The sequence below is a fragment of the Tinamus guttatus genome, unplaced genomic scaffold (assembly GCF_059628265.1).
Source record: "Tinamus guttatus ecotype Peru unplaced genomic scaffold, ASM5962826v1 Tinamus_guttatus_pri_ptg000115l, whole genome shotgun sequence".
Classification (NCBI taxonomy): domain Eukaryota; kingdom Metazoa; phylum Chordata; class Aves; order Tinamiformes; family Tinamidae; genus Tinamus; species Tinamus guttatus.
The window spans coordinates 9401131-9423034 of NW_028288649.1; positions in this window are offsets into that span (position 1 = coordinate 9401131).

A 21904-nucleotide genomic window follows, 5' to 3' on the forward strand; every position below is an offset into this window, starting at 1 on the left:
TAAGTTCATGGTTATGAAGGTCAGTATTTGATAAATATCATTTTCATAGAGAAGGTAAACTAAATGTAATTGACATGAATTCTTCAGTTTTACTACTGTCTACTAAAAATAAATTATCATGTCTTGTGTTTTGTTTGTGTTTGGCAGATTGTAGCAAGGCATATGCGCTGTAGAGGGAAAAACTTCACAGCCTGGAAAAAGGCAGCCGTTGAGTGTCGGGGGGGCTCTGGGTCAAAAGTAAACAGTTTTCACAATTAACCCCACTGATCTGTTTATACATCAAATAAAATTTGCAGAGTACACACAGTTGTTCTCATTATTTTTGATAAGCCATAACTATTTTAAAAATTACTCTGAAGCTTATAAATTTCCAAGTCTTGAATTCAATCGGAAACATATGCAGAAAGAGACTTTCAATCTTGCTCTATGACAAAAGGGGTGGGAAGCCATGCAATAAATGAAGTTGGATTTATCTTTTCTGTCAGAGTTCTTGTCTCTCCTCTTGGTGTTTCTTGACAATATAGACCAATAAAACAGATCATTCTCCTAAGCTGCCTCTCCTGTTTGATACTAATCAGCATATAAACTACAAGGTACAAAATCCCAGCAGGAAAACCTGTATATAAGGTATTCCACGGCTACCGAATGGCTATAGAAACAAACAAGTCCTTACAGCAATCTTGGTATGTTCAGTACACTATTATAACCAAGAGGATTACCGACTTGCAAATCATAGAATCACAGAATTACAGAATGCTTAGGGTCTGACCCGCCCTGCTCCAGCAGGGACACCCAGAGCACATGGCACAGGGTGGCATCCAGGCGGGTTTTGAAGATCTCTGGAGAAGGAGACTCCACCACCTCTATGGGCAGCCTGTTCCAGGGCTCTGTCACCCTCACAGTAAAGAAGTTCTTCCTCATATGGAGGTGGAACCTCCTGTGTTTCAACCTATACCCGTTACCCCTCATCCTGTCACCGGCCACCACGGAGAAGAGCCGGGCCCCATCCACCCTACAATCACCCCTCAGGTACTCAAATATGTTAATCAAATCTCTTCTCAGGCTTCTTTTCTCCAGACTAAACAGGCCCAGCTCACATCATAGTCTTTCCTCATATGACATGCTCCAGTCCCTTAATCATCTTCGTGGCTTTCTGCTGGACACCCTCTAGTAGCTCAATGTCCTTCTTGTACTGGGGAGCCCAGAACTGCACACAATACTCTAAGCGCGGCCTCACCAGAGCTGAGTAGAGGGGCAGGATCTCCTCCCTCGACCTGCTGGCAACGCTCCTCCTGATTCAGGCCAGGATCCCATTGGCCTTCTTGGCCACGAGGGCACATTGCTGACTGATGGTTAACTTGTTGTCAATCAGGACACCCAAATCCCTCTCCACAGAGCTGCTTTCCAGCAGGCCAGCCCCTAATCTGTACTGGTGCCTGAGGTTATTCCTCCCCAGGTGCAGGACCCTGCACTTGTCCTTGTTGAACCTCATAAGATTCCTCTCTGCCCAACTCTCCATCCTGTCTAGGTCTCTCTGAATGGCAGCACAGCCCTCAGGAGTGTCAACCACTCCTCCCAGTTTGGTGTCATTGGCAAACTTGCTGAGGGTCATGAAAATCAGACCAGTTATTTTATTTGGCCAGTCATTTGCTCTGAAGCTTATGGAGAATTACATGCTTCCATAAGTGAGAACTAACCAATAAAAAAGATGAAAGTCACTTGCCAAGTCTGAAGTAGGAAGTCTGAGAGTTTTATCTAGATGTGTGGTGATTCAACATCCACAATGCATCTAGCCATTTCTACCTCGTCCACCTTTTTTTTTTCCCCATTTCATGAGTAATTTAGCAATTTAGCTACAAATAAGGGTTTGCTAGTCCATTCCCCTCCAAAAATCTTCAAGATCTATACATAGTACTGTCCTGCACAAAATCAGCCCTCGTCAAAAAAGTGCCACATGCAGTATTTGAGAAAGAAACTGTCCAATTTTCCTTTTCATATTACCCGAATCTGAATAGAAATAATCAAATATTGGTAGTTTTTTCTAAACAATGTCTTCTTGCAAATATATCTCAGTCTAACAAGCTGTGTCCCTTGACTGTGCTCTTCCCCATTCCTCATAAACATACCCTGCCTTGGGGGCAGATTGTGTGTGTAAAATCATGAATTGCCTTCCATGTTTTGTGCTCTTCAGCATCTTCTGATGATGAAATGATGAAATTAGCATTGCCTGAAATGAGACAATACCAGGCTGGAAGTTTAATCATTAATGGCTGAGAACAATGAGGCATGTATTGGTGAAGAATAGGTGGGTGAGGAGACATCTTCCTCTTCGCCCTTCACTGTCATCCCAAACCATGAAGGCAAAGTTTCCAGCCAAAAGGGAGCCACTCCTTTCACCAGAAAAGAAGAATTGCACTAGAGGGTTTGGCTCCAAATGACAGCTCAACGAAAGGAAGGTCAAGTGAACTCTATTTTCGGTGCAACACTAACAGTTAAAAGCCCTGCTGTGACTTAAGTTCTCCAGAAATACATAGGAAAAATCAAGCACTAGTTAGGAGTGATTAAGAAAGAATTCCAGCAAAAAGAAAATGGGTCATAAAGGTTTATCTCATAGCAGCTGGTTCGGAGGTAATAGATGTGTTTTGTTGTTTTAAGTTAAATTCAGGCAAAAGACACAGTGCAAGTATCACAGGCTCTGAAAAGTACATGAAAGCACATGAAAGTGAAATACAAGTGGTATGTTTTAAACAGAGACTACAGGAAGATGTGGATATGTAAAAGAGTTTTTGGACGATACAAAGAAGGGATATCTTTAAGGAAAACTTGGATAGCAAAAGTGTGTCAGCACAGACAAACTTTAAGAGAGTGATTTGACACACTGCACACAATGACAATTTTAAAACACTACAGGAGGACAGGGATAGACATTTATGAAGTTTGAAGACTGAATATAAAAAATGCTGTCCAAACACCTGAACACATAATTCAATGCAATTTCAGATATTTCAAAATTTACAAAATGCAAAATTTACTATTTTGCTGGAGCAAGTGAGCCACGAGTCAAGGCAAATTGTCAACATCATTGCTACATCAGAGGAATTACTCACAGAAATATGGTCACCTTTTTAAAAATACTGCAGTGTTGCAGATGATGACTTGAGCTCTCAACCTGAAACCCTGTATTTACAACATTAAGCTGTAGACCATAAAGTCAGTATGATTCACAAAATGGGACCCTAACACTGCAAGGAAACTATGATAAATTGAAGGGAAACCAGTTCCCCCTAAAAAATATTTATTCATTGCAAATTTTGAAAAAAAAAAATTCCAGCTAAAAACACATTATTTTCAGTTAGCAAATTGAAGAGATTGGAGACCTAAGGTATGCACTCTAGTGCCTGTGCAGGGAAGCAAAGTTCAAAGATAGAATATGAGAATCTAGTAAAAATCTTGTCTGATCTCAGATGAAATCTGGAAATAAAGTTGAATATGACACACGACCCAGAATACTTAAAGTTACTGGCCTGAGATGTCAGGGACAGTGCATTCTGAAACCTTATTATCACTTTAGGGGGTTGTTCTCAGAATTAGGTGAGATTTTGTATAAGACCACCTAGGGTTTTAATGGAAAATGTGTGGAAAGGAGTACTTGTGGAAAGGAGTACTTGAGACTTAGATAGAAGTGAAAGAATTGTAAGAGAAGGAACAGAGCTATTTTATAGCGTCCTCAGAGAAATAATAAAAAATGTTTATACTCTTTGATGTGGCAAAATAGCAAAATAATGGTCAAGTCAAGAGGAAAGACTATTCTGGTAGTAAAGTTGGATGTTAATTTATTTTGTCTAAGAAAAAAAAAATCCTGAACAGTGATTCTCGTTTCCATTGCATAATTTAACTAAAAAATAGAAATCTTAACAGATTTATGCATATCATATTTACCTTTCTTAAGACGATGTCCTGTGCATAATATTAAAAATAATTCAGAGTATCCAAGCATTTTACACCAAAGTACAAATTTAAAATCTTGCCAGCTCATAAAATGACTACTGATAAAGGCTTTGAATATATACTCTAATCCAGAGCATTACTAAATGACAAAATTATTCTATTACAGCGCCGATGACATATGTCCTTGACATTTTGTTTCTGCTAAGACTGAAAACTAATACTCCTGCATTCTTGGACATTGCTGTCAAAATCTTCAGGAACTTCTGACAAATGGAAAAAAAAAATAAAAGTGATTTGATGTCTCCAAGTGATGTCTCATCACTTCCAGAAAATAATGCACTGCCTACCTGTGATGGGAAATGTAGTTTACACACAGTAGTGATGTTGCAAGAAGTAGCCTACTCCCATTCGAAGTTGATTCTCCAGATGGACACGAGCTAGGGAGCCATATTCAAGTCTCAGACAGGAGACTGAGCGAGTCGCTTTCCCAAGAAAGTCTGAGATGGGAAACCCACTCAACAGCTGGAGGAAGATGGTGAATTGTTATGGCATAACTAGGATAACACATTAACTGTTGTCTGACAGCAGTGGTGTCAGCGTTTCAGAGAAGATGCACCTGACAGCACTGTTTCCCTCAGAGACTACCTAAATGCTTCTTGGCAGTGTTAGGGAACACATAAATGATAAATATTTGGAAGACTGTATGAAACTAATAGTATTAATCTTTACAAATGGCAATAACTGTTCATTTATGACGTATAATAAGGAAAAGGATTCTTACTGAAAATTTTCTACCAGCAGTTTATACAGGTAAATTGTTTACCCTTCCAGGGTGGGAAGTACTGCTGCCACCTGAATTTCATTCTTTGTGATTTTTAATTTAAATAAAAAACAGTCATCTGCTGCCATCTTGTATATGATAGGATCTTGCTAAGTTTCTAGGTAATGTTTCATTAAGAAATTATTTGGTTTAATGCACCTTATATACACATGGGTGGGTCTCCTTCAAGCTCCATAATTTAATTTACTCCACACTACAGTAATTCAATCTGATTCCTGTTTGGTTACAGAACATGTTAGTGTACCATTGACAGTATTTCCAAGTTTGTCAGAACTCCTGTTAATCTTTTTACATAATGTCTTGCAGACCTACTGAAGCTGCCTTTTCAATATGTCAAGTGACTATACCTATGAGAATGCCTGGAAAAAAACAACTTAAACTTTGCACGCTTTTCCTGTTTAATTCAAAATGAATTTATGAAGAGTGCTATTTCTTGACTATTTCTGTTAATTTTTAAAGGTATTTAGAACACAATGATATGTTTTAAAATCTTAAAAAATCTAAAAATCACTGTCTTTTTACGGTGATGCTGTTATTCTTATTTTATAAAAGCTGTAAAGAATCACTCAGACAAGCAACAGAATTGTTTGCTTGCTTACTTTTGATCTGTTATTCTATTATTAGATAATGAGTTGTGTCTTAATGCACATAAGTCAGAGGATTGCCCCGATACCTCTTTAAAAGCACAAAAAGGGATCAGTGTTATCATCAAGCTATTAACCTAAACTTTATACTTAGCTTTAAAGTGTCAGATTTGTCTCAGCTTGTCAACGGAGATGTCATGCATGGGTCCTGGAGGCAGGTTTTCTTCACCTGTCCTCACATTTCATGACACTTATAAATATACTTGATAAAACATAGCTGATAAAAGCTCTGTTGTAATATTTATATGGCTCTGCATGTAATCTATTTTTTCTATTTTATCAATTCTGCATCTAATTATAAAGTTCAAAGAGTGCACTACTCTTACTAAAGAAATATATTCTTTAAAGCTGGGACTGTGATGTCCTTTTGATTTTTTTTTTTGTTGTGTCAACAGATTACACATAACATAGGAAACATATGGCTAAACTCTGCTTTCTCCTAGGGCACACAATCACAGAAGGAAAGAATGAATACCACTGTTAAAGCAACACATGTAGTACATATACTTTTGGAGGAGTTGAATTAATCTCATACTTGAATCATTGATATGATGCATGTGTATGATTGGGAGCGGAAGCAAATCAAAGTAAAATTCAACAGCTGTGCCTTTTTCACCTTAGAACAACCGACTTCTTAGAAAAAACTGAAATATGATCTGAGAATGTCAACACATATGGTTACCACATGGTTAAAGAACATGAAGTAACATGTTTTAACAGGTTTTGCTAAGTTTTTCAGAAGGATTTTCTGTCTTTCTGTGAACACTTGGCACTGTTCCTCCCTTTCAGTTAGGAAATACAATTGTTTGCTGACTGAGTTGAGATATTATCTGGCAAACTGTGGGAAGCAGCTTTTCCATCCTATGATAACTTCTGAGACCTAAACATTGTCCACAAACTGAAAATCTAAAATTTTCAGGTCGGTTAGTTTAAATGTTAGAAAGAAACGTTAAGAAGTGTCTTTTTTTTTTTTTCCAAATCATTCTTATGATGTTAATGGATCTTAAAATAATACATATTTTGGAAAAGCTGTGCAAAATTGCTCATATCAAAATAAAGCAGAATCTGGTAGCTTTAAAACTTTTAACATTTTTTTTTCAATTTGATTTGATTTTAGAGATATTCTCGGGACGTCTTCAATCACAATAATAAGAAAAAGACTGAATACATAAGCTACAAAGAAATAGTTCATCCAAAGTATTTTAAGGCAAAATAGCTCTCTACCTTGAAAAAAATATCACAGAAATTGAAGTCATGAAGGATGCTAAAGCTCCTGGATCCAGCAGAGACATTTAAATACTGAGACATGAATCATATTTAAATACAGAGTTAATTACACAAGATTTTTAGTGACATATGGAAAATAGAACAGTAATTATAGTTCATTACTATCTACATCAGTAAAGACAACAATTCCTATTTGGCAGTTACCGTGCACATCAGCGAACATGGTTTCTGGCAGCCTAGGAAAACAAGATTTTCACTGGCTGCACAAGCCCATCAGCTGTAAGCTATCTAAGTAGCTGTTTGAGCTGCGGCACAAGGGGCTGCCAACGGATTGTCTGGAATTAGCAGTGGACAGTAGTGGAAATAAAGTTTTCCAGTTGGTAAGGATCTCAGGCACAAAAACGAACAAACAAAAATACCCAAAAAAACCCTCATAGAGCACAGGTGCATTATGGCAGACATTGCACTTATGCGTGCATGTGTGTTTTCATGTGTGTGCATGCATATAACCCAACAGAAGTTGGGCAAAAGGTTCAGCAGCTTCAGAGGGTCCAGTGCCTTCTGATTACACACACAGTTGGTGTAGCTTTCAATTAAACCTGATTTTCTAGGGAGGGGGATACATTTTTGGAAAAATTCTGACCTGCTTTAAGTTTAGTCTCAGCTCTCAGGTTCACATGGTATCATCTTTTCAAGCTTCTTTTTTTTTATCATTTCTGGGTATGGGCATACTGTGTCATGGATGGTTATTAATAACAGATAGCTAATCTCTGGAGCTTAACAATTATCTCAGCCCAGAATATCCACTTTGCCCTTCAAAAGCCAACCTTTCTCTCAATAATAAACATCCAAAATAACACAGCATAATTGAATGAAATGCAAAGGAATTATTTATGTAATGGAGACATCTTGTTCTCATAAATTATTGAATAAGAAATAGCTGTCAACCTGTTGAATTTTCCTAGAGCTGTGCTGACTTTCTCTTTATCAACTTTATATATGATTTATGAAAGTATAAGCATCAGGGTAAAAATGATAAGAGAACCTGTCTTGCATACTAATGAAAAAACTTCAGTGAAACCCTTATTTAGAAGTTATAAATTAGGTCAAACTATTCTGTTTTTTATTGTTATTGTTTATTTTTTCAGTGTTTCAAACAAAATTCTAGGTGATTTCTTTCACTATTGCTATTGTTGAGAAATAAGAACTACTGAAAGCATGACTTTTTTAAACTCCTTAGGTGGTACAATATGTGAAAGGAGTATATGGGGCCCCATACTAATGCTCCCCTTTCACTCTTATTTCTCCCCTATATTTTGGCCAGAAATGCTGTCTGTAAGCTGTCACTGTAAACAGTGAGTCCAAAACAGTGACCTGACATCAGGTTCTAGTCTAAGCAAAAACAAATGTAGATCTCAGGATGTATGACTTGATATATTAGCATTTGGAACTGTTTAAATAAAATCTAAAACATTTTACTATTATGAGAGTGGCAAGACCTTTAAAATCTGATCTATTTAATATTTATAAAATCATTTGCACTTCAATTTCAGAACAGTGCACTATACTGTATGTGGCAATATTATATCAATATTCTTTCAAGATTTTGCTTATTTAGCTTACAGGGAAAATTACCGTGCTAATGTGTGACGTAAAATATTTGTGTCCAGTAATTTAAATAACAGCAACCAAGAGTCTTCATGATTTGAAAGTAGGTTCTAAGGGAATAAACAAAAGCTTTCTATTTTAGAAGCAAGTTATAATTTCGTAGGTGCAGTTTTGTGCCAGGAATACTTCAGACTGACTATTTTCTTCTAGCAAAAATAAGTCAGAGTAAAGTGAGTAATATTCATTGCCCCTCTGAAAGCTTGTTAAGTGTGTATCTGGTGTTCCTTTTTTTCTGTATATAAGAAGAAATATGCTCTTTAAAAACAGAAGCAATATACCAGACCAACTATCACCTTTGTTTTCAGGGTCTCATAAATGAGAAAACGTGAGAATAAGTAGCTCATCTTGTCATCAGAAACTATAAATGGAGATTTACTGTAGGGCTGAGTGGCAATGAGAAGGCTGAATTTGGTGTGGTCAAACTCAACAAAATCATTGGGACTAAAGGAAGCAAAAGGAGATGGAAGAAGGATTCCTCAGATGCTCTCTTAATTGATAAAATCTGTTATCAAGTGCAAAATCTCACAATCACAAAAGTCTCAACTTTATACAAGAATTTGCCATTAGATGATAATATAAAACAGATTTTTTTTCCATCGAGGCATACCTAGGAGATGGCAGATGTTTCTTTTGGCTGTGAACCTTCCTGCTCAGTGTGATGCACTGTACTTGTAGATACAAAAAGCTTGCAGGGCCTGAGGTAGATGAAGAGGTACAGTGTTGTGAAGTTTATTATACTTTGTTTGTCAAACAGAGCATCTCACAGAGCAGAGACAGCATTGATGTAGAATAGGACCAACCTGCATCCGTTTTGTCTGTCAAGATTGTAAAGGTGAGATCAGCTTGTCAAAAAAGTGACTTTTCCTGGCTGGTACTGTGCTGTTTAATATAGGTGTTTGAACTGGACTCATGTCACATAGAAAACCAAGGGTCTGCAAGTAAGTTAGACTCAGTTTAAACCCTTAATTCTTCCATTTTTTTCTGCTTATAGGACCGATGATTTTCTGAGAGTTACAAATGGTTTGACAACCCTTAAGGGAGAAACACTGAAGATATAAACCCATATTTTGATCTTTTTTTGTTTAGTGTAGGATTGCTAAGATGTAAGGATTTCGGATGGTCAGTCTGTAAGAAATAAAATTAATTCTGTGTGTGATTCTTGACTATTTTTGTGAAAAATCTTTTTGCTTAGCTTTTATTTTTAGAGAAATACAAATAAGATCATCACACTTGCTACTTGCAACCTGCTCTTGGATTTACCACTGAATAATTTCTTGAAGAGATGACAGTAAATACTAGTAAATTTCAAACTGAATGCATAATTACCCATGTTGTGCTCACAGATGCCATACTGCACATAAAAATATATAGCTTGCATAAAAGGACCCCAAGACACTCAGGCTTAATTTGATGACTATGATATGTCATAACTGTTGGTGCTCTCAGTAAAAGTAAAAAGATTTTAAGGCTTTTAATGGATGTTTTTATAAACCAAAATAAAAACTTGCTAAGTAAATCACAGTCCTACGCACAGTGTAGCAACAGAAATTATAGAAATTAAAGTCCTAGTTTCCTATGGACTGGCTGTTAGACATGTTGCTATCTTCATAGTACTCACTAGAGCTGTATCCTGGCTATCACTCGTAATATGTCATGAGCTGGAGGGATAGGTGGAACTTGATGCTGATAAGTTACAATACCATGGTAAAACAGCAGGCAAATTGAAATATAATTAACTTAAGCCAGATTTGCTGAATAAAGAACAGCCTCTGCTTCGAGGAAAATGCCAGCTTCCCCAGACTGAAGTTGGATCTGGGGAGACCAGCTGGCCTGCAGGTCACCAGTGTAAGCACGAGAAATACCAGAGTCTCTGATCAGTTTAATAAAGGAGCTCTCAACCTATAGGCCCATCGCTTCCTCCAGACTAAGGATCTTACTGACCTTTGACACAAGTTAAGATATTTTTAGTTTCATGAGGCAAGCTGGGAATTTTAAAGGATGAAGTTACACAGCTTCAGTTTTCCTGAGGGGAAAAGATGAAGATTTCAATGAAGATTTCCTCACTTCCTTACATCCTTTCCATCTGAAAATGGGGTAAGAGAGTAAGTATATGGTAAAATAGCATTTAGCCCTAAATGGGGCTTTTACCTGCTACAGTTATGAATGGAAATATCTGCAGAACATTTCTTGCTGCTGGGCTTAGCACAGCATCAGCCCCTTAAAAGGACATGGTTCTCTGATGAAATATGAATTTGATAAATCTAGGAAGAATAGTTCATTTGGTAAATTATGGCCTAATGGGAAAATACCTCTCAGTATGTTATTCTTAACGATTAATATTCTATACCTCTTGCTTTCAATAATTTAATTTTCTCCAGGGAGGGAAATAAGAAGAAAGTGTCTAAAAATACATATTTGTTTTGTCAAAACAACATTTAAATTTGCATAGAAAATTCATAAATTGCAGCAAGTCCTTTATGAGATGTAATAACTATATAAAAGATAAACCATTTGCATTATAATTTTTGCTATATTAGGAATAAATGTTTAGTTGTACTCTTCTAATCCTCTATACTTGCATTGTTCAATTTACTTGTAAGGCAGAGCTGGTATAAAATGCATAAGATACTGCACTGAAGATATAGCATGTTGGTTTTTAATTAATATTCTTATAAAATATAAATTAGCATAGTTAGCAATTCACTTGAAATCTAATTAACTTGCCTTAGCACTGCTGTTAGATGTCTGCAATACTAAAATGTTTTTTTACAAGGTTAACATATTAATAAGATTGTCATTATACATTTTTGCTCTTTTAATTACATTGCAAAACTTGGTTTGTCCTTAGATGAGTATTAAACATCAATTCAATAAGCTGTCCTTTAGCAAATCATTTGATCACTGACATACAAAATCTGATTTATTAATTCCACATTCATTATTAAGCACTTCTGGACTTAATACTCATTTCATATTTTACTATCACAGTGTATATAAAGACTCTTAAATTCTTTCTAGAGGTTTTTTAAAGAGGATGCAAAAGCCTGGTTTAGAAAGACAGGACTATCCTGCTTATTTTGGAGGGACGACTAACAAAAAAACCTACTGCTTCATCTCTTTCTTATATTTTTTTTTTGTGACAACTAAGTCTCAAGCTATAGATTAGGTGAATGTATCATTATTAAGGCAAAGGCTTGAAGAATTAATCTATCTCCTTTACTTAACTAATGCTCAAGCTATGTGTCCTGTTCTGTTTTTTTTTCTGTTAGAAACCGTGTTCATAACTGAAGTGTGGTTAGTAGTTAGCTGCTTTTTTTTGAAGTCATTAAAATATTCTTGTATGAACTGGGGTCCTCATATGAGATACATGACTATGCTGGTGAAGGTATTTATGTACACATGATCTTCATAAAATAACCATCTTAAGGGGTTATATTAAATGAGTAAGTGTTATATTAAGGTGATTGCTATCTAAGTTGATTGCTGTCTCCTCTCCTTCCCATTTTTCCTTCATTACAGACTGATTACAAGCAGTACTTGCTACTTGCAAGTACACTGCTATATGACTAAAATTTAGTAGGTTTCATGTAGTTCAAGGCTATAAATTGTTGACATCTTAAATCATATTTGTACCTGTCTTTAGAGTTCAAACAATAAAAGATATTTCTCAATGAATTTTTATTTTTTAATTAGTTCTTTTGGGGTCATCCTGAACTTTATTACAGATAAAAATGCAGTCTAGAAATTTTATTCCTTATTCATTAACAGTCAATAAAGAAGAATGAAAAGAACCTACAGAAACCTTTCTACAGGTTAATGGAGGCATGTTCACTTTTCCTCAGAAAAAGAGGATGATTCTTTTAGTGAGTACTATAACTAGCTATTATTTTGCAATTGTTGAACTTCCTCTGACTAGGAGAGATTTTTTTTCTTTCAGCACAGCTATGGCAATTTGTATCATAGACCAATAATGTCTTGTGACAACTTTGCTCTCAATCATACTTGTACATAAACACACATGCAAATGTATCTCAATCTGACAAGTGCTGACATATATAATGTGAATGTGTACATGAACAAGAAATGATGAACAAGAAACTCATCCATAAATGTATTTTTATCATACTTACTTTGGAGTTTGCTTAAGAATGTAACTGTTACACTGTATTATTTTTCTTGTTTAATTATATTATAATTTAAATTGTCCCAAAGTAAGTATTCAATAAAAATAAGTCATTTAAAGCTGAATGAATTTTCTATTAGAAAGCACAGATTTTCTGAGATTCCTCATGATGGTTATTATTTTTTGTTTTCAGAATGAATCTCAAGCATTTCTGTCTCTTATAAGAAAAGCATACAGATACATTACAAGAATAACAAATTTGTTATTCCCCATATTACTTTAAGGGTTTGCAAAATTATTATATCAGACAGAAAAATATTAGATTTCTGTGTACCTTTGTGTGAGTGAGTTGTGAGGAACAGGATACATGTAAGCTCATAAAATATAAATCTCTGTTATTACCGCATAGTAAAACTGCTACATAACTCTTGTGCAGTTTGTCTAGAAAAATGGATTAAAAGATACTGCACAAATAAATGGTTGATGCCTAAATATTTATAGGACGATATGGAGCCATACTGACTAAATTCCATGGCACTGATTTGATTGGCTTGCCATTGCCACTGTTCTGCACAGGAGAGTCATGTGGCTGTATGTACCTTTTGATATTTGTGCTGGAAGGCATGCACTTTGGCATAAGCAGAGATAATGGACTTTTTCTCCCAGGAAGATAAACTCAGGGAGCTCTAAGGGATCTCTCCTTTAGCGTTTTGGAACAGGGTGAATTGAAAGGACGTGTTCCCCACATGCAGCTCACACCTCCCATGCATCAGTCAGCTTGAGTTCCCGTAATGTCATATGAAATATGACTTGGTAAATACAAAGCAGAAATATAGGAACCTCAAAGTGTAGCGGAGCTCAGTCCAAGGCAGTACTAATTTGACTCCAAAAGTGCAGTTTATATCACATGACCAACTGTAATGTACTGTATTTGTGGAATTTACTATATCCTATCTCCTTTTGCATCTCAAAAAGAAGGGCTAGACATCCCAGATGAGGAATCATGGTGTGGGAAATATAGCAGAACATATGGACTGTACAGGAGAGAATCAAGCCAGAACTCAGAAGGCACCTTCTGCACTTGATGAACTAAAAGGAGGCTTAATTTCCCATTCAGATCAGCAAAATATATTTTCCTCCTTTTTCACTTCTCTTACTTGTGTGTTGCAAGTTCATCTTTGACTGTTTATCACAGATGAGCACAGCCAACCCAATGTATTAGTCTTGGAGTGTTGTTCTAAGCTGTATTTGTATGTTTCATTGTTACTCCTGTAAAATATGACAATTAAATAAATCAGTCTTGAAGGTGCCTGGACATGCTTGAGGGACAAAAGTGACCTGGGATTTCCTTTTTTATCCATCTAGATTTTAAACAGCCTAACGACATCTTTCAAATGTATCGGTATCTATTTGTATTTGTAAACAAATATGTTTAGAACTAAACATTTCTCTAAATATGCTTTTAGTTTTTCTTAGGTCAGCCTAAGAAATTCAGCGCTAGGTACATTAAGAAAAAAAAAAAAAGGTATATACATTCTACTGAATAATTGATTTCTACACACCTTTTGTACATGAATTTTCCAGGAAGGAAAGTCCATGATGATATAAAGAACATTTCACTGTGTGTTTTGTCATTCAGAGGTGCTGATATAGGTTTAACTTTCTTGTCCGCCTTTAGTCCTATCACATTTGTTCCATGGGATATGCCCTGCTTCCCACTCTTCTATGTCTTTTTATGTCCCCCTTTACATGCAAGACAATTGTATTTTGCTTTTGGAAAACAGAACAGGGGGGAAAGAAAATGGCTCACCTTATATCCACCTATAATCACCTATAATCCTAAAAATAAAAAAATGTTGATTTGCTAGTTAGGGAGTAAAACTCCTGCAGTTGTTCAAGGAAGTTATTCTTTATCACTGGCCCTACTTATGTTTAATGCATGAAGTTACTACTCATTAGTAAAGGAAAATTGAATGATCAGAAATCTATGGTGGACTCTTGATAAATTCTCAGCCTGTGCTACATTCTATCTTTCCTTCCTATGAGGATGAGTATCATTTTTGTGAGAGGCCAGATTAATTTCATTAAGAATGCTGAGATGAACTAGTCACTATTAGGCACATCATAGCAGGTGTCTAACCTGTGTTTTTGCTTAGAAATTATCTCCACATTTTAATTTTTGTACATTCTCAAAATTGCTACTACTAGCAAAATAGTAAAACTAGTAAATTAAAAAAGTGTGAAAATTACGGATAGATATGTGACCTTTGGGAAAAGCAATCGTCTTTGTAATTATTCATTAAGTAATAGTAATTCATTAACTCTGCAGAATTCTTGGTCTGAAAAGAGATAAAATTCTAATAAAAAATTAAAGAAAGCTTGCACTTTAAATAATAATAATGGTATGATCATAATGTTTCACAATGGAGAGAAAGTCTAAGAAATGTGGTAAGAGTTCAACTTGTTTCAGCCATAAATTCTTCATTGACCTCAGCACAAGATAGAAGGAAACCGTAGAAATCAGGTCACACTGTTGAATGGGATGGTAACAGAATAGTTCAAGCTGGTATAGATAAAATCAGAAGGGACAAATGCAAAAATAGAATAGCAAGATACTAGCAAGATACATCAGGAGTAATGACTACTTTACAAGTGCATTAACAGTCCAAAGAAAGCATTGGCTTACCTGTCTGTGAAACAAAGAAACTAATTGCAGGTGATACTAAGAAGACCAAAATGTCAAAGTGTTTTTTGAGACAGTCTTCACTAGAAAGGTCAATTTGTAGTGAGATGATTAGTGCAGCTACCAATAGAGACAAAAGAGCAAGATCTTCAAGCAGAAGGCAGAACTTAGAGAGTATCTGGGTGGTTTGGTGTTTGCCAGATCCCTCAGCATATCCCCTTCCCTGAGGATAAAGGTCTGGGACTGCCTCCTTCACAGGGCAGTGAGGGGACTTCTGCCAACACCAGTCCCTGGGAGCTCCCAACATCCATGGCACCCCACATTAGGACCCAGATAATCCCATTTCAGAAGCATTAGGGTCTTGAGAATCTTGAATCCTGGAGGCTGAGAATCCTGAAGTTGTTTAAAAATCATAATAACTAATATAATTCTCTTTTGCATCAGATCAGCAATCTTGCTGATAGGAAAGAAGCAGGAGACTTTGGGTTTGCTGACTTCAGTAAGCCTTTGGCTCCATCTCATTTAACTTTCTCAGAAACAAGCTAGTAGAATAGCTTAAAAAACACTTGAAAGGTGTCTTGATAACGAGATGCAGTTGTCTATCATTCCATATAAGAACAGAAGGACGCTATCAGGCGGAGCTCTGTAGAATCAAGCTGTATCCACTTCTGTCCAATATTTTCACTTACGGAGTGCATGGTGTAACAGAAGGTAGACTTGTTAAATTTCATGACATTAGAGTGGGACATGACATGTATTTGAGGACATGATTAGAATGCAAAAGGACAAATTCTTAAAAAATTCGAGAAATAAGCTGAAAATATAGGATGAAGATCAATAAGGAAGTGTGAAATGAAAATCAATTGCACAATAAAGAACAGCAGAACAACCAGTTAGGGATCATTTCTGAAAATCATCTAGAGTTAGAGAAGAGCACAAGCTGAATCAAAAATGTATTGCTTTTATGAAAAAGAAATTTATCCTCAAGAATCCTAGAAAAATCCTCCCTTTTTAGTTTGCTCTATCATGGCCTCAGTTATATAGGTATGCAGTTTGGGCAGCACACTTCTAAAAATATAAAAGATGTTCACTAGTTAAAAAAAAGCCCACCAGAGACCAATAAGAATGACAAGAAAAAAAAAAAAAAAAAAAAACTTGTGTAGTTTATCTGAAAGCTAAGCAGACTGAAGATTAGAAATGTTTTTTGTTTTTTCACATTCATAAACGGCTACTAAAAAGAAGAGCGCAGCAATCTGTTCTCCACACCCCTTGTGAATAGAACAGGAAAAAAATGGATTTAAACTGCAACATAAAAAACAAAGCGAGACAATAGGAAACATCATTGCAACAAGGAAATAGATTGCTTAAGAAACTAAGGACTTTAATCACGGAAGTCCTTTGAAAGCAGGGCAGACATATAAGGTGTGACATAGACTAGCCCAGCTGGTGTCCTGCCAGCAGATATACCAGTTGGCTTCTTGAGATTGCTTCTAATTTTGCTGTGATTTCAGCATAGGCAAATATTAGAATTAGAATTAAGATTATTCAGTGTTTTGCATCAACCTTATCTAGTGCAAGGTTCAAGAAAAAATTGAGTTTTTAAAGGCTCATTTGGAATCAGAACACTTCCAGCCATAAATCGGAAACTGTCCTTTCAGTTTCCTCTACTTTCCCTCTCAAGCAAAGTTTGTCTCAAGGAGGATAATAAAATTACGTAGTACTTTTAACATTAGATATGTAAGAATTTTGGAGTTTAAACTCCTCACACTATATGTTTCACTGGTTAGAATTAGGCTCTCCAAAAAAAAAATCAGAATATTCAAATTTGTCTTTTTCTCCACTGATTATAAAATGAACCCCCCAAATCTCACTTTTTAACTTACATTTGATGGTGTAACTATCTGCTTTTCTAATAAGCATTAGAATTATCTGCAAGCAGAATAAATTTATGAACATACATGAAGGGATGAAAGGTCTACAACCCAGAATCTCATTTGAATATTCTTTATTAGTAGGAAAATCATCCTTTTCAGCATTCTTTACTGCTTATAAGACAAATGTGATATTTATTTTCTCCATAGGAAGCAAATGCAGAGGGAAATCTCAGATCCCTGTAGCACGTGCAAATTAATCACTGGCAAAAGTCTTAAATTCTGTCATAACAATTGCTAGGGATGATAAATCCTGCTTCAAAAGAGGGAGAATATTTTACTGTTAAAACTGGTTTTTATCACTCAGTACATACTTGGCATCTTAATTATTGCATTAGGTGAAAAAGTTTTGGTTTTGTTCGTGTCCAAATGTCCAATATATGATTCTGTGAGACTGTGTACATCTACTCTTATAATCAGTATGTGCACATCAGTCAATAACAACTTTCCAATGACTTGACATTTTCAGAATTTCTGGTCATAACCATTCATGAAGATTGAACTCACTGACCTACAAGTGTACAGAGAAAGCTTGTTCAGCTCCTATATTCTGTTATAAAACTTTGCTGTCCAAAACCCCACCATTTCTGGCAGTGAAGTGTATTAGAAAATGAGAATGGTATGTTAATTAAGTGTGTTGAAACAAGAAATCAATGATTAACTTGTGGACTGACAAGGAATGTATGTTCCTTCATGTTCTAAAGGAGAATTCTCCATTATGTCTGTGTGGCTTATGTGCAAGCACATCCAAAAATTATATTTTGCCAAGAGAAACACTGAGTATTAAAACATTTATTTTCCATATTATTAAATGTTTTCACAGACAAAAATTTCAATAAAAGATGTATTTGGAAAGTTTAATTTCAAGTCAGCCTAAAATCATCCTGATCTGTCATCGTTTCCTAGGAAATGTATTTAATATTATGGATATCTCCATATCCCCAGATGGATTCTAACTTCCGTAAACAAAATTCCTAAACAAGAATGAAAAGTGCACTATGGCATGGAAGATATAGTCCAGCAAAAGCAGACTATAGAAGAAAAAAGGAATTGATGCAACACAGCAGTTTAAGCAATAAACATCAATGAAATTTACTTGACAAACAAAATGTTAACACTTAAAATATTCCAAATATATGATTTTATTTATGAAAATTTTCAGACACACAAAAAAATCAGACACTGTTTTTAAGAACAGAAATAAGGTAACAAGCAAGACAAGGAATGAAATGGACTCAAAATATATTTTTTTTGTCTAAAGATGATTAGTGTTCAGTTCTGAAAATTGACCAATAACAAAGTCCTTTAAATTTGTCATGGAAGAGGAATTTCAAACATTTACTCCAACGATGGAAAATAGTAAACCATAGAAGTAATGTCCCTGACTATATCAGTTGCTCCAGATTCAGGGTGCTGAAAATTAGAGGGGAAGGAAATAAATGTTGTTTTAGGGGAATCATAAAGAAAATTATTTCTGTATTTTGCCCAAATGCATTACTAATGAATTTTCTTGGAAGCCTCTGTCTGAACAATGGCCCTGCTACCCCATTCAAGAACCCAGATATAACATAGATGATTATTTGCTTTTGACACCATGCCTGTTCAACCATGTCCCTAAGCACCCCTTCTACACATTTCTTGAACACTGGCAGGGATGGTGGCTCCCCCACTTCCCTGGGCAGCCTGTTCCAATGCTTGACTATTTTTTCTGAGTAGAAATTCTTCCTAAGCTCTAACCTGAACCTGCCCTGGCGCAACTTGAGGCCATTTCCTCTTGTTCTATCTCTAGTTCGTTCTAAGAGAAGATATGGACCCCTGCCTCACTATGACATACTTTCAGGTAGTTTTAGGGAACAATAATGTCTGCCCTGAATCTTCTCCTCTTCAGGCTAAAAACTCCAGCTCCCTTCGCCACTCCTCATAAGTTCTGTGCTTCAGCTCCTTCACCAGCTTCATTGCCCTTCTTTGGACACACTCCAGTATCCTACTTGTATAGAAGGGCCCAAAACTGAAACAGTACTCGAAGTGCTGCCTCACCATGACCAAATACAGGGTGAAGATCACTTCCCTGGACCTGTTGGCTACACTGTTCCTGATAAAAGCCAGAGGCCCTTGGCCTTCTTGGCCGCTTGGGAACACTGCTGGCTCACGTTCAACCAGCTGTTGACAAACACATGCAGATCCTTTTCTGCCACACAGCTCTCCAGCCACTCTGCCTCAAGCCTGTAGCGCTTCATGGGGTTTTTGTGACCTGAGTTCAGGACTCAGCACTTAACCTTGTTGAATCTCATAGAGCTGGTCTCAGCCCATCGATCCAACCTGTCCAGATCCCTCTGCAGAGCCATCCTACGTACCCTTAAGCAGGTACCTACTCTTCCTCCCAGGTTGGTGTCTTTTGCAAATTTGCTGAGTGTGCACTCAATCCACTAATCCAGATCACTGATAAAGATATTAAAGAGGACCAGCCCCAATACTGGCCCCTGGGGAACACTGATCATGACTGCTGGATTTAACTCCATTCACCACCACTCTGGGCCCAGTCATCCAGCCAGTTCCTCACCTAGCAAAGAGTACATCTGTCAGCCATGAGCTACCAGCTTCTCTAGGAGAAGGCAGTGGGAGACTGTGCCAAAGGACTTACTGAAGTCTAAGTGGAGCATGTCCACAGCCTTTCCCTCATCCACTAGGCGAGTCACTTGGCCATAGAAGGAGATCAGGTTGGTGAAGCAGCACTTACCTTTCCTGAACCCCTGCTGACTGGGCCTGATCCCTGGTTGTTGCACATGTGCTGTGTGATCGTCCTCAAGATGATCTGCTCCATAACTTTCCCTGATACTCAATGCAGGCTGACAGGCCTGTAGTTCCCTCCATCCTCCATCTTACCCTTCTTGTAGATGTGTCACATTGGCCGGTCTCCAGTAGTCTGGGACCTCCCCTGTTGACCAGAATCTCTGATAGATGATGGAGAGTGGCTTGGCAAGCACTTCTGCCAGCTCCTTCAGAACCCTCACGTGGATCCCATCTGCCCCATAGACTTGTGGGTATCCAAGTGGAGTAACAGGTCACTGACTGTTTCCTCATGGATTATGGGGGGGAGGGGGTGTTATTTTTCACTCTATAACTGATCTGAGTGTTAAAGAATGAGGTAAAAAAGGCATTGTGTACCTCAGCCTTATCTTTGGTGACAACATTCCCCGTCACATCCAGTAAAGGATGGAGATTCTCCTTGGCCCTCATCTTCTCGTTAATGTATTTGTAGAAGCATTTTTTGTTGTCTTTTACAGTGGTGGCCAGTTTCATAGTAAACGATCAGACATACTCAAATTTGAAAATGCAAGGTGTAAAAAATTCAGTACAGAAAATAGAGTGGTCAGGCATCCCTAGAGGGAAGAAATACTGTGTGTGTGTGTGTGTGTCTGCCTGCAGGCAGAAAGAAAAGGAACTTTACTCAGCAGAATGAAGAGATTCCCTGTTATTGATATCTGATACCTATATAATCCCTAGTAAAGAACCAACTGCAACTCACTAGTGATGAATACACTTTGGCCCCCATTTTGGCTTATGCCTTAAGCACACAGAATGGCTTTTAACTTCTAGCTCTGCAGCTGGATCACCTAGTGTTATAACCAAAAATTTTTGATAAAATTATATGGTAACATTATTACACCATATTTAAAAATTGAAAGTAGAAAATATAGTTAGCAGTTGAAACTGAGGAGAGTTAGAAATTAATTGCCTAAGTTGAAATTTGATGAGGACATCTGGATATGAATGATGTAAACTTTTTAATAACAGTAAACAGCTAAAACGCACTTCTCATTTAGAGATTTCTCTCTCTGGAAAAGCCAACGCCCCAAAACCTTCATAGAGAATTCATTTGCCAACCCTCCAGAGAGATAAGTGTCATATACTGAATCAGTAGAAGTAAATCCTGGAAGATTGTTCTCTCATCAGACTGAGCTGGTCTCAAGCCAGTCTAGCTTTTGAAATCTAGTGCAAAGGCTTCATCATACAAAAGGACTCATTCCCCTTTCTTATTTTATTTTTTGATCCTTTTTTTTATAGCTGCATTTGGCTGCCTCCTGCAAGCAAGGAGGCTATGGATCAGAAGTCTGCATTCCTCATTTTAATTTTGAAGGGAAGTAGTTACAATCTTTTGAGAATGGACATTTCCATCTTTTGAAAACTTTAATGCAGTGTGGAAATAAAAACAGAATATGAAATTGTTCCTCTCAACTGTGATATTTCTCTTTATAAAGGGTTATGTTGTGCTGTTTTCCATGTTATCATAAAATCACTTAGGCAGAGCAGACTTCTGGCACCTAATCTAGCAGTTCTTGATATAGATCAGGACTGACTATATTAGTCTTTCAAGTCTAGTAATCTTGTAATCAAGCCTACATATCTTGTAATAACTAACAGGAGATCTTAAAATTACTAGGTTAGAATAGTGTGAGACATGGTGGACATTTGTTAAAAGTTCAGATGACGTCACTAAAACATGAAATTGATTTAAAATCATGAGATCTACTAACAGTCAGCAGATCTGACACACTGTGATCCATGAGTCATTTGAAGGTGCCTCATTTCATGCTTTCAAGCTCTTCTGCAAATGCTGAGAATCAGAAATGTGCTCATCTTTTACAGGAGAGCAAATGTCCTCATTTAATCTGCTTCTTGAACTCTAGGAGTCTACTAGCTGAACTCCAGGACCTGGAACCTCATGAACATAGCTCCTATGCTGAAGTGGGGAACTTCCCATTCAGCAAAGGAAGTGAGAGAAGAAAAAAGAGATTTACCTTACCTTTCAAGGAGTGAGTCTTTCAATGTCCTGGGTGT